The 12,804-nt window shown below is 40.8% G+C and overlaps 1 protein-coding gene across 2 annotated transcripts in view; it reads right to left on the bottom strand.

The window, feature by feature from the left end:
- The window catches only part of ptprsa (protein tyrosine phosphatase receptor type Sa), a 269,659-nt gene that overhangs the window by 241,391 nt on the left and 15,464 nt on the right, over nucleotides 1-12,804 (bottom strand). Inside the window, exon 1 of one of the 2 annotated variants that reach the window (XM_053634471.1) lies at nucleotides 1,164-1,700. The exons of the other annotated variant lie outside the window; for it this stretch is intronic. The gene's annotated coding sequence lies outside the window, so the exon portion shown is untranslated. Of the gene's footprint in view, nucleotides 1-1,163; nucleotides 1,701-12,804 lie in introns of those variants that run through there. 2 annotated transcript variants of the gene reach the window in all.

Here is a 12,804-nt window from a genome sequence, read left to right as displayed (position 1 = left end):
AGAGGCCACTGCCATTAGGGAATACTGTTGCCATGAAGAGGTGTACTTGGTCTGCAACAATGTTTAGGTAGGCATACCTAAACATTGTTTAGGCCAAAAGCACGCAGGTGCTTTTGGCAGTGGACAGTGGTCAGCATGGGCGCTCTGACCGGTCTTCTGCAACGCAGCCCCATATGCAGCAAACAGCGATGGACTGTGTGTTCTCACACCTTTCTCTCATAGCCAGCATTAATTTTCCCATTAGCAATTTGTGCTACAGTAGCTGTTCTATAGGATTAGAACGGACAGGCGAGTCTTCACTCCTCACGTGCACCAACCTGTCAATTTGGAGTTGCTCTGACCCAGTCATCTAGCCATCACAATTTGGCCCTTGTCAAAGGCACTCAGATTCTTATTCTTGCCTGTTTTTCAAGTTCAAGAACTGACATTTCACATGCTGCGTAATATGCAGAGATTGGAGGTAACAACTACTTTGTTACAATAACAAATACAACTACTTTATTACATTTTCACGGTTGAAAACAGGTTGTGACAATTACAAGTACAATTTCGTTGTTACAATTTTTTGCTACAATTATTTTGTTATAATTTCTTGTTACAATTACTTTGTTACAACTTCCTTGTTATATCACTAGTTTAAATTACTTTGTTACAATTTCCTGTTACAATTTCTTTGTTATACCATTTGTTTCAATTTCTTTGTTACATTTACTAGCATATTTATTTTGTTAATGTACTTAAGTAAAATTCTTTAGTGAGTTTTTACTTTCACTTAAGAATTGACTACACTGAAAAAAACTCAACTTACTCTAATTATTTTAAAACAGATTAGTTACTCTCTCATCTTTCACAATATTGGAATTGATAACCGTTGTATCAGCATCTATATCTGGAATATAATATAAACCCAACTAAAACCTAAACTGTAATGGTTGTGACAATAAAGAAAACATGGGTAAATGATTCCTTTATGTATTATATTTTAACTTTCACAATTACATTTCATGTGTGGTTGGCTGTTTTTATTTGTCCATTCAAGCATAGTGTCTTAAACCAAAAAGGATTAACAGGGATGAAGCTTTTGAGTTTCGACAACTCTACCTTAACTCTAAAATAACAAATAAAAGTGGCTTGTATCATGTGTTCACTAAAAGTCCACTGACCTTTCACTGGATAAAGCCTTGTGGTAGGACCCCCACCTAAGAGTTACGGTATAAATTGAAATTAGCTGTTGAGTTGAATATGAGCAGGTTAGAGCCTTGAGAATCTCTGCTGTGATGAGATGAGGAGAAAGTTGCAGACCCTAGCACTTAAATCCCACTGAGTACATCAGCATCCATCAGACTTGCAGGAAGGAGGAAGCAAAGGCTCTTAACTGCTCTTAGTCAACATGAGGACGGCCCAAAGAGACGGATCTGTGAGGAAGACAAAGCCTTGAGCTCTCCGGAAGACATACTGCCCTATTTTAACAGGCAGGAAGTGTGCAGCTTCCTGTGCATGAGCTGTCAATCACCAGCTTCCATCTCTCTCTCTCTCTCTCTCTCTCTCTCTCTCTCACTTTCTCATTGTACATTACACGGTGACTGCACCCCAGGCCTCCTCACCTGACATCAGTGTCCGAACTCACTATGCTTCATGCTCTAAAATCTAGTGGAAAACCTTCCCAGAAAAGTGGAGGCTATTATATCAGCAAAGGAGGACTCGGGCCATATTTTGTTTGGCTTACACAAAGCAATCCAACATAGAATTGAAATACCTGATGCATAATGTTTCACCATTGTAGAAATGTGGAAATCACAAAGCAATCATACATTTGTGGTTTTGAAAAAATATGCATTTTCAAATTTATTCACTTTTAATCAATAGCTAGTGTCTATCTTCAGCATGGACAGTGAATGATGGATTTTGGAGGTCAACTGCATAAATAATTGTTTTGTCCAGGGAGTAAAAATGACAAACATAAATAAAATGAAAGGGTTCTGCCTGAGACACTTTTGGAAACTGGGCCTACTTACTCTGTCTGGCCTACTTACCTATGACTGGGGAAAAAGGAATGATTTGCACCACACACACACACACAAATGCTTCCATGGAAGCCTTGTTGAAGATGCAATGTATGTAAAGTGTATTAGGGGAAATCAGTTATCAGGATAAATGTTAATGAAGCACAGACACAGCAGGCACAATAACACTAATGCAGTGGTGCTTACTGTATTTCTCTATGCACATTTGTAGGTCCTTGCTGATTTCTTCCCAAAAAAAGCTCTTCCATGTCATAAGACATTGACCAACTGGGGAATTCAGGGTCGCGGGGGAACCTGGAGCCAATCCCAGGGAGCATCGGGCACAATACGGGGTACACGCGGGTGTACAATACGGGGTACCTGCCCAGCGTGTACCCCGCCTATGAATGGGTGTGTGAGTGTGTATGTGATTGTGTCCTGCGATGGGCACAAGGCGGGGTACACGCTGGGCAGGCTGGGCAGGGTGCCAGCTGTACCAGTTGTACCCCATATTGTGCCCATCGCAGGGCACAATCACATACACACTCACACACCCATTCATACACTACGGACACTTTAGACACGCCAATCAGCCTACCATGCATGTCTTTGGACTGGGGGAGGAAACCGGAGTACTCGGAGGAAACCCCCACAGCACGGGGAGAACATGCAAACTCCGCACACACATGGCCCCGGCAGGAATCGAACCCCAGACCCTGGAGGTGTGAGGCAAACGTGCTAACCACTAAGCCACCGTCCGCCCCTCCCCAAATTCAATTGACTTCTCCAGTTTCAAAATTAAAAAAAAAACCCTTCATGACACGCATCTTTAGTACTTACTAAGTATAGATACTAGATACTAGATACTAAGTACTGCTGCAAATGAGATGCATGGCCAGACACCAGCTTCCTGAGGAATCTTAGCCCATTCCTCATGAGCAATGGCCTCCAGTTCAATAATATTCTTGGGTTTCCGTGCTGCAACCACCTTCTTTAAATCCCACCAGAGATTTTATATGGGTCAGGTGACTGTGATGGCCCTGTAAAATCTTCCAGGGCATCTTTTGCAACCAAACCTTGGTAGAATTTGAGGTATGCTTGGGATCATTGTCCTGTTGGAAGGTCCAATGACGCCCAAGCTTCAGCTTCCTCACTGACGGCATGTTTCTTTCTAGGATTTCCTGATACGTCAGTGAATCCATCTTGCCTTCCACACGCTGCAGGTTTCCAGTGCCAGAGGATGCAAAGCAGCCCCAGAGCATCACCAAGCCACCACCATGCTTTACTGTGGACAGAGTGTCCTTTCTTCATTCTTCTTTCTCCAGACATAGCACTGATCCATCGTGCCAAAATGTTTTGTTTTTTCGCTCCACAGAACAGAATCCCAAAACTTCTGTGGCTTATTTATATGATTTTGAGACGACTTTTCTTGTGCTTTTGGGTCAGTAGTGGTGTACATCTTGGAGTTCTGGCATGGAAACCTTCTGCGTTTAGTACGCACCTTACTGGGCTCACTGAAACCTCAGTGCCTGTTGCCACCAAGTCTTGCTTTTGCAGTCACTCAAGGGTTTTTCACAATCTGTCCTCTCAGAAATCTGGTTGCAGCTGTTTATAGTTTCCTTTTCCTGCCCCCATCCTGGAATTTCATCAATTTTCTGCCCCTAGCCAGTTCAGGTATTTCATGTGTTCCAGCTCAAGCACACCTGGTGCAACTAATGAAGCCCTTGATTAGTTGCATCAGGTGTGCTTGAGACAACACCGTGAATAATTTTGAAATTGGAGAAGTCATTATAAGTTGCATTTTCAGATCAATTTGGGGAAACCACTCGAAGCATTTGATGTGTTTAACTATTTTGATTGCTTTTGTTTGATTTGTTAATTGCAAACAGCTGAAAGTCTGTAAATTTTGACAATAAATCTGATTTGCAATGCTGGTTGAATAATTTTGATTGCAACTGTACTAAAAAGATCCAGAATTCCCATCACTGTAAGATCTTTGCACACATTGATAATACTTGATGTTCTATAACACCTGAAACCGTCTGTGTGTTTTAATTAGCTTGCTGGAGTGTTAACTCTGCGACCAGAAGGTTGTCATATCCTACACAGCCAGACATACAACCATCCAACTCTTCATCTGTATGAATTGGATTTTTGGGTTACATTCTGCTTCACTTTGGATTAAAAAAAAAAAGTCTGCCAAATGAATAATGTAATTTAAACCACCAGACTGGAGGAAAAAGTTGTCCTGCTTAGCATGCGACAGTGTGCTAATAATAGTAATGCACTCAGCCACCGCCAGCCTCGTGGCGGCTCACAACTGTTTGTGATGACTGATTGCATTGTTCTAGCTTATTAATTAGATGCTGACCCACAGTGTAATTACTTCAAGGCAAGTTTACTTTGGGAATAGTCACAACAGAACTGTCACCATGCTGCTGAGATAGAACTTCAATGCACGAGCATGTCCCAAATTGCACTGGAACTCTTATTAATGAAATGTGATTATATCTGTCTCTAATCTCAATTCATTATCAGTATTTCTATCTTTCTTCAGCACACTTGTAGTTTATCTCTGTGAGTACTGCAGTAATACTGCCATTGTATTGTTCAGTTTTACCAAATCATTTTTTTTGTTTCGTGGTGTCTAGGTGTCACAAATTCCCTCTCTCAGCATGCAATGTGTTTCTGAGTGTTGCTTTCATGTCATTTTGTTTTCACGTCATGTGCTTTCATTGTTGTGTTCTGGTACTGTCACTGGTGTACGATCACATTGTATTAACCTGTTTTGTATTCGCCGTTAAGTATTTTGTATTTCAATGCCCTTCTGTTTTAGTATTTCTTGTTTTTTACGCTCACCTGTTTTCTTGTTTTCTGTTTATGGATTATCCTTGTGTGATGTTGCCTGCCTGTGTTCTAATGTCTTATGTACTTTGATATGTACTTTGACAATGATTTCCAGATTCAACCTGATAAACCAAATGCTGAGTTTACACACTTGCATCCTGCCTTTTCCATCCGCACCATACACTAGCAAGACACAGCTACCTACTTCAGGAGCTACATATCTGATTTAGACATTTAGACTGATTTAGACATCTGAAAATTTACATAGTAAAAAATGTCAAAATTTCACCATATGATGGTTTTCTCAGGCTGCCACAAATTGAAATCTAAGAAAATCCGCACACAAATCTTATTCACTCAGAGTTCTCAATGGTGTGTGTTTGTGTGTTCTAAGCTAATGACGCTACCCCGTCTTTTCACCTTAGCACTAATGCACGGCTCCAACCACAAATCAATGCTGCTTGAATTATGAATACCTCAAGTCATTACTGTGTTTGGAACAAGGTGAAGAGAAAAGAGCAATCACCCTTTAAGACCGCAGAGGAAAAAAAACAGACTGACCACAAAGGAGACAAATTTGAAGCATGGCTCTTCGTCTTAAGGAGGAGATGATGGATAGCATCAGTAAGTGTTGTAAAGGCTTCCACTTGTCTGGGTGATGCTCAAAAAGAGGAAGTGAAGGGAACAAGGGCATTAAGCGCACAGATGAAACTGTCACAACAAGGCAGTGATGTCAGACAGGACATGCTTCATGGTAATGTGGGGTGTGTGTGTGTGTGGGTTTGTGTGATGGGGATTTGTAGATGCAACAACCCTGAAGTAGTAAAAATTGGGAGTGTATTAAACAAAAAAAATCTGCACAGAACCTCGCTAAGTCTCAAATGCATGCTTTATCCTTCCTTTGTAGCACCTCCTAATTTTACATCACTTTTCTCACAGTGCGTCCAACAAAACTGACATTTTCGTTAATCGAGTGAGAGTCTTGTATTGAACCCACAGCAATTTAAATTTAAATTTAAAAATGGATGTAATATCATTCCTGAAGGACAGACACTGAGAAAGTGAGGAAGAGCAGAAAAAGACACAGAAAATGTCAGTTCCACTACAATACCCACTTTATTAATATCTATTACAGATGATAAGGCAGCAGCATAAACAAATGCTGGTGAAAGGCAAGAAGCAGGAAGCCAGTTTGCTCACTGTAATCTCAGAGACTTGATTAGCCCACAATTGTATGTGTTCTTTGGACGCGTAGGGCAAATGGAAAGCCCGGCCATCTCTTTTGATCAGCTGTACTAAAACATCCTGGTGCAGATCGATACAGGAATCATCCGGTTGCAATCACAAGAGCACTTTGTCCCGCACTTGTTCGGGCACCGATGGAATTATTGAACAATGCCAAGGAGCACAGACGCAGTGACCAGTGAAATAAGCCAAAGTTCAATTAAATACAAAGCTCACATTCTGTATAGACCAGCAGTCAGCATATATGCGGCACGACAAAGAATTGGACTTAAGATATCAACCCCTAAATGTTTGTGATGGCACCCATGTCATGATATTGCTTAATGATTTAGGAATTATTTGGCATACACATGTATTTTAAATTGTCTTTTTTCAAAGATCAGTGGGTTAACGGAAAAAGGTTTGGCTGTTTGATTGTCACGGCAGACGTTAGTTGTACCATAAACAGCAGGTCTGAATGTTTCAAACAAGACCTAAAAATCTGTGGTTTTTAGAAAACAGTTACAGTTAAAATCAACATGCCACCAGCAAGCCACAATGAAGAAGTGACTAATTAAAGCAATTTTATTCCACATCCCATCCCAGTCCAATAAGTCATGGAGGTGTAATGGCTCTGATGGAAGTGACACCACGGCAAACATTCAAAATGCAATGTGACAATAAAAAAAAACATTAGCAATAAAATGTTAACGATCAACCTGGACAATGTTAAGATTATGCACATTGTAAAAATGTATAAACCACCTCTATATACTCTAACCCCACTATTAAGGTAGCTCCACCATCACAGTGGTACAATTGGGGAAGTGAGAAGAACACATGGAGGCTTAAAGGATCCACTATAATAGGAATAAGCCTATTTGATCAAAATATGTTGGTCTAAGAACATAGGTTTTGTCCCAGGTCTGGGCTTTATACACTGAGAGCCTGAGGAAATGCATTGACATCCTCGTAGTAGAAGAGATCCTGAAGGGAGTTAAGAGCAATTGAAGTGGGTTTGATGAATGGCCGAGCGTTTGATCAGAGGGAAGCACATCAGAGAGGGAGAGCTCGGAATGGATTGCCTCGTAGCTTTTATACACAACCATAAATTGGCCCAAATTTGTCACAAAGGAAAGAGGCACGGTGAGCATGGTGCAGGAATCGAGAGTGGTGCAAATAAAAGTGTATCACGACATCTCATCCATTACACTGTCCAAGCACTGCGAAGACAATACGTAACACATAAAAACAGGTTTTTTGATTTATTATGACCATAATGCACTACACACACATATAATTATTAGTGGGCAGATACCAAACACAACCAGTGATGCAAAAGACAGTCCATTTATATATATTTATATAAAACAACCAACATCAGGCGATGGTAAATTATGGCTCTCTGCTCAGGTCTGCAATTATAAATCCTCTACACCAATCAGCATAGGTTTCCCATAAACTTGCCAGCTATCTCAACATGAGGTGGCCAACAATTCGCTGCCTTTTTTATAGAAACAAAAGCCACTCGCCTTGTGTGCCAAGGACAACCCTGCATGGCATGCTGCAAGGTCGTTTGCATATTCCCTGGTGTTCCTGCATATTCAACAAGTGCTCATGTATATTCAGCAGGCTCTCTGATGTTGATAATGGCTCTCCACAAGTGAGGATGAAACGATGATGGAGAGAGCAGCAGACGTGAATGTGAATCAGTTAGACGCAGTAAATCGAGTAAATTAACTCAGTGCACTTGAGAAGACACGTTTACAAATGCATAAGAATTGAATAAACTCGTATATGAAAATGAGGCTGCGACTTCGATGAAATCCCATATGAATATGATAATGTTAAATGTTTATGTAATAATAAATGCTTTATCTTTTAGCAGGGAATTTGTTATTCCTATTGGGGATCTTATTGGTGATTTGATCATTTAATATTTCTAATTTTTATATTAACAACTAATTCACAGGGACTAACTTGTGTCACAGAAGTTCCACAACCAAAATTTGTTAAACTGATAAAACTGTCCAATTGACATGGTATAAACAGATTAATGCACTACAATGCATGCAATAAAATAATCAAATCTGGGATGGTAAGTGCTCCACTTTGTATTACAGTCACATCACATCAACATGCTGTTAATGTGTATTTGAACCCATAACCCCGGAGGTGCAAGGCAAACGTGCTGATCACATTATAACGTTCTTGAGTTCTCTATTCTGATTGGTCAGAAGGTGTTATTTAATTTTCTATAACAGCAGCTTAGAGAGTAGTGCAGCTACATTGTAACTGTTAGTAAATTGCTTTGGTATAAGGGGAATAAAACAGTTTGGAACATGCTGTAATAGGAAATTATTTAGCTTTGGGGTTGTAACAGTGACCGTCAGTGTGCGTCAGTGTAATATTGTGCTTTACTCTTTAGCTATTGTAAAAATAAATAAAAATAACTACAATTTTGTCTACATGTAGTCAGCATTTTAAGTGTAAATAAACTTTGGCAGCATCTCAATCAGGATTCAGCTTTTTCAGATATCATCAGTTCTAGCTCATGGTTGGAATTTTTTAAGCATGATGATAGCACTGTATCTGTTTAACATAATGATATACTGGCTAACCGTTTATTACCACAGGACTAATCATGTGTTGTAATTCCTAGAAATCCTTTATGAGGCAGGTAAAGTTGACCAAGCAATCAGGTCACAGCCACATACTGGAGTCGCTCTCTAACACTGGAATGTAACAATTTATGTACTCACATTTCATTTTAAAAGAGCTTCCCTGTGTAATTATAGAATAATTAGCTTCCCCATTAATGGGCTTGTTCGAGTTAAACTGTGTGGAAAGCAAATATCTCACTTTGAGTAACGATCAATAAGCTCTGTTTCCTGGCTGACACTAAACTGCTTTTTCAGTTTTCACAGAATCACATCATTCCTAGCACTTGGATAATTATTTTCGATCAGGGAGTCTTCATCCATACTCAGTGTCAGTCTACATCCATAAAGAAACAAGTAAGGCATGAAGCTGTAATAGAAATTAACTTCAGGAGCTAGAGTTCTGATTTAGACATCTGATTAACCACCAACAATATAATTATGGGTGGTGTGATGAAGCGGAGTTATTATTACCACCCCGAAGTTGATTATTTTCATATAATAGCATGTCCCAAAGTGTTTAAGAAAGCAAGAAAGCCTTTATTGGTCACGTATACATTACAGAACAGCAAATTTCTTTTCTTCACATATCCCTTCTTAGGAAGTTGGGATGGGAATGAAGGGTCAGCCATGATATGGTGCACTTGGAGCAGATAAGATTAGGTTTTTATTCCTCTTTTAGCACAGAAATTTACCAAAAAAGTAATTTTTTAATTTATTAATGAATTGTCATTTTTATCCATTTATAGTTATGGAATGTCCAAGAGCAAATTAGTTCCTGTTATCACATACATTTTAATAGTTATATATAGAGCTGCAACAACTAATCAATAAAATCGGTAATAATCGATTATGAAAATCGATGTCAACGAATCTCATTATCAATTAGTTGGTCTGCGCATGTAGTTGTATAAAGTTTTAGTCTGAAGTTTATATTTGTAACACTCAGTTTGTGGATTTTATTTTAAATAAGCAAAAAAAGGTACTGAAAGTTTGCCCCGCCCCCATCCGATTAATGGATTAATCAATAATAATAATAATCAGCCAACCAATCGATTATGAAAATAATCGTTAGTTGCAGCCCTAGTTATATACAGTTGTGCTCTTAACAGACTCTCTTCTTTCTCTCACGGTTATGAAATTCAGTTACGATAAATACAGTATGCACCACCAACTCAAAACTCCAAATGTGTTCTTTGAAGAAAAAAGTCAGAAAAAAAACACTGAAATCTTTTATTAGCTAACTAGATAACAATCTGCTATATTGTTTTAGCTAGCTAACCTCTTTTAAGTCCTATTATATATATATATATATATATATATATATATATATATATATATATATATATATATATATTTATTATTCTTTTTATTTATTTATTTATTTATTTATTTATTTATTTATTTATTACAGTTTCTGTCTTTTCTGAAACTCTCCAACCACCAATGTTGGGATTTGCTACAGTAGAATTTTTCTAAAAAATTTTTTTTGAAAAAGACATGAAATGAAGACTACCACTGAAAACAATATGTTGTGAAAAAGAGAGAAACTTAGCTAGATAGTTTTCTACGAACAAACTGCTGTTCCCTTTCAAAGGGAGCTCCATGTTGCGTTAGCTGAACGCTGTGGGAAGCACCCTCGCATGTGATCGGTATCTGAAGCGTGTGTACCATCATGCCTATTTATAGGCCTGCCGTGATCAGGTGACGTGGCAATTAAGCGCGTCGCGTGGTACATAAATGACACCTGTGAACCGTGCCGTCAGCCTTATTATCTTCAGCGACACTGCATGTCGGTCGATTGTGTAATGCTTTTCCAATCTTTTCCAAAAAAAAAAGAAAAATCTGTTTAAGTTTCTGTTCCTTTAAAAAAAAAGGAGAAAAGTATGAGTGAGAGAATTCAAGAAGTGTGTCACGCCTTGCTCCTGTTTCATCACGGGGAGGACGGACACACTATCTGTGTGAAGTGTCTAGGAGTGGAGCACGCCAGGGCAGCCCTAGAGAGGTCTGACTGTGTGCACTGTGAACGCCTTACAATTAGGCAGCTCCGCTCACGACTCGTGGGTTTCAGAGCCTCACGGATCTGGGTCCTGTGGATTTCGTATGGATCTGGAAGAGGAGCTCTGTCTTCTGGGTCCAGCTCTCCGCTGGATGTTGGAGCTCGCATCACGACTCCTCCTTCTGCTATGGAAAGCCAAAAAAACCCCATCCAAGCACACACACACACACACAAAAATTCCTCTCTGACTCCAAGGAGCCAGAAGGGTGTGCTAAAAACTGAGAACAGCATATAAAGAGCTGCTTGAAGTGATTACTAAGGCTGGATGAGCTTTTTTCTCCCCAGTGAAAAAAAAATCCCTCACACTGCAGAAAACTCCCCTTTTTTCTAGAAGTGCATGACAAAATATCCCACTTCTGGGGGGAAACCATGTATAAGCCGCATTTATAACCCCGTGATGTCGGATTATTCGGTAATCTTGGGGAATGAATGGCATGGCTATTTAGCTATGCTGAAGGTGGAGGAGGCACTTGTGAGCTACCTCTATCCAACAACAGCACGTAATTTAGGGGGGCCGGCTTTGCCGTCCAAGCCATGTAAGGCCACCGTGGCATTGGTGCGCTCACGTGCAACATTTTGTCTCATGGTGTGAGGAACTTCAGCAAGACCCAGCGAACTGTGCAATAGCTACAATTATGGAGTTCTTACAAGGACATTTCTCAGCAGGGTTGGCTCCTCCTACAATCAGGGTCTACGTGGCTGCCATTTCGGCCAGCCATGCCCCTATTGATGGAGCCTCTGTGGGGCAACATCCTCTAACTTCGAGGTGCGGCTGAGGCCCATCTGCAGACCACGCATACCTTCCTGGGACCTTTCTGTGGTCCTGGAAGGTCTGTCAGGTGCCGCATTTGAGCCCTTAGAGTGAGCCTCTGAGAAGCTTCTGACTCTAAAGGTAGCTCTTCTGCTGGCTCTGACATCTCTCAAGTGAGTAGGAGATCTACAAGCTTTCTGTTGCCCCTTCCTGCCTTGACTTTACCCCTGAATTAGCCAAGGCCTTCCCGGATTTTATTCCTAAAATGCCAACATCTGCTGCCCAGCCAGTGGTGTTGCAGGCTTTCTGCCCTCCTCCTTTCCTCATACCGGAACCAGAGAAATTGCACCGACTATGTCCAGTAAGGGCTCTCTGTATATACGTCTACCGCTCCGGCCAGTGGCGTAAGTCAGAGCAGCTGCTGGTCGGCTTTGGCGGCGACAGTAGACGTGATGCTGTGTCGAAGCAGCGCATCTCTAATTGGACAGTGGAAGCAATCTCTACCGCTTATGAGGCGCACATTCTCACTACGCCTCTGGGCATAAGGGCTCATTCCACTAGGGGGGGTCGCCTCCTGAAAGGTTTTGCTCAAAGGGATATCCTTACAGGATGTGTGTGCTGTGGCGGGGTGGTTTACGCCGCACACATTCATTCGGTTTTACAGCCTGGATATACATTCCGGCCCGGGCTCGAGTGTCCCTCGGGCTCAGATCTTTGTGAACAGGCTGTAGCCTCTGTAGGACGGAGTGGGTATTCTCCTTCCCACAGCGTTCAGCTAACGCAACGTGGAGTTCCCTTTGAAAGGGAACATCTGGATTACACATGTAACCCTGTTCCCTGAGAAGGGAACAAGACGTTGCGTAGCTTTGTCATACTGGGGCAAGCCTGTGATTTGTGTCTTCGCTTCAGATAATAGAGGCTGACAGCGCGGTTCACTGGTGTTGTTTATATATCACCCGACGCACTTAATTGCCACGTCACCTGATCACGGCAGGTCTATAAATAAGCATGATGTTACACAAGCTTCAGATACCGGTCACACGCAAGGGCACTTCCATCAGCGTTCCCTTCTCAGGGAACAGGGACAAATCTGACATTCAAAAAAGATTTCAAAATATAAACATAAAAGCTTTACATTTTACTTTCCTGCATTAAAGTGTACAAAGCATGCTACCAAGCACCAGCTCGAATAAACAAACCAACACACAATGAGAAAATCAGAGCAGCAATTCTCCAGCCTGAATCCATCATCTCCCTATG

The sequence above is a fragment of the Ictalurus furcatus genome, chromosome 10 (genome assembly GCF_023375685.1).
Source record: "Ictalurus furcatus strain D&B chromosome 10, Billie_1.0, whole genome shotgun sequence".
NCBI lineage: Eukaryota > Metazoa > Chordata > Actinopteri > Siluriformes > Ictaluridae > Ictalurus > Ictalurus furcatus.
This window is presented reverse-complemented; position numbering and strand designations above follow the sequence as displayed.